The sequence below is a fragment of the Gossypium hirsutum genome, chromosome A07 (genome assembly GCF_007990345.1).
Source record: "Gossypium hirsutum isolate 1008001.06 chromosome A07, Gossypium_hirsutum_v2.1, whole genome shotgun sequence".
Classification (NCBI taxonomy): Eukaryota; Viridiplantae; Streptophyta; class Magnoliopsida; order Malvales; family Malvaceae; genus Gossypium; species Gossypium hirsutum.
Genome location: NC_053430.1, coordinates 97,650,074 through 97,651,062, shown reverse-complemented (window position 1 = coordinate 97,651,062; position 989 = coordinate 97,650,074).

Sequence of the window (989 nt, the reverse complement as noted above, 5' to 3'; positions counted from 1 at the left end):
TCTATAGGAAATCTCTAATCGAAAGATACTTTCGTGGGTAAAAGTGTTTGTTATTTATGAACCACATTAACATAAGGACAAAGACTCTGCCATGCTTATGAGTCTATTTCTGAAAAGAGACCCAAAAAGTTGTTCAATAAAAAATGTCTTTAAGTAGACATTAAATTTTAATGATAAAGCCAGCCAAGCCACATTAAATACGTGTATAATAATTAATTCTATTACTAGAAAACAAATATTTAAAATAATACACAATAATATATAAAAAATAAAACGTAAAGTTTAATAATAAAATAAAAATTAGTTTTAATTACGAGTAAAAAAATAAATAGCTAAATACATCATAATTAAAAATATTAAAATTATTTTAATTATTTATATGATATTATTTTTTTTGTTGGTATCAAGTTAACCTATGACATTAACTCAATCAACGACATAATCAATATATATACATGTTAGAATTAAGTGACCCAAATTCTTATTTAAATAAAATACGATGGAAAATAAAATAAAAGTAAAGTCCATATAGAACTAGACTTCTTTTATTTTATTTTAGAATAAGGTTTTTAAACCTTATTAAACTCCATCTATTTTATATTGATTAGGATAAAGTGTTTCAATCCTACTAGAATGTGGCTTTGCAAGCCTATAAATAGACATAGTCTATTCCTCTTGTATTTGAGTCAAATTTTTTCAACATAGTGAATTTTCTTCTCATTTGCCCGTGGTTTTTTCCCGAAAGGGTTTCCACGTAAAATTTGTGTGTTCTTTATTTTATTTTATTTTATTTTATTTTATTTTATTTTTCACAAATTGGTATCAGATCTTCCAGATTATTCATCTTGATCACGGTAATGGTGTCTTTGAAGTATGAAATTCCGCTGTTGGATCGCAACACTAGATTTGCGTTGTGGCAAATTAAGATGCAAGCAGTTCTTGCATAGATGGATCTGGAGGATGCCCTGCTAGGGATAGATAAGATGCCT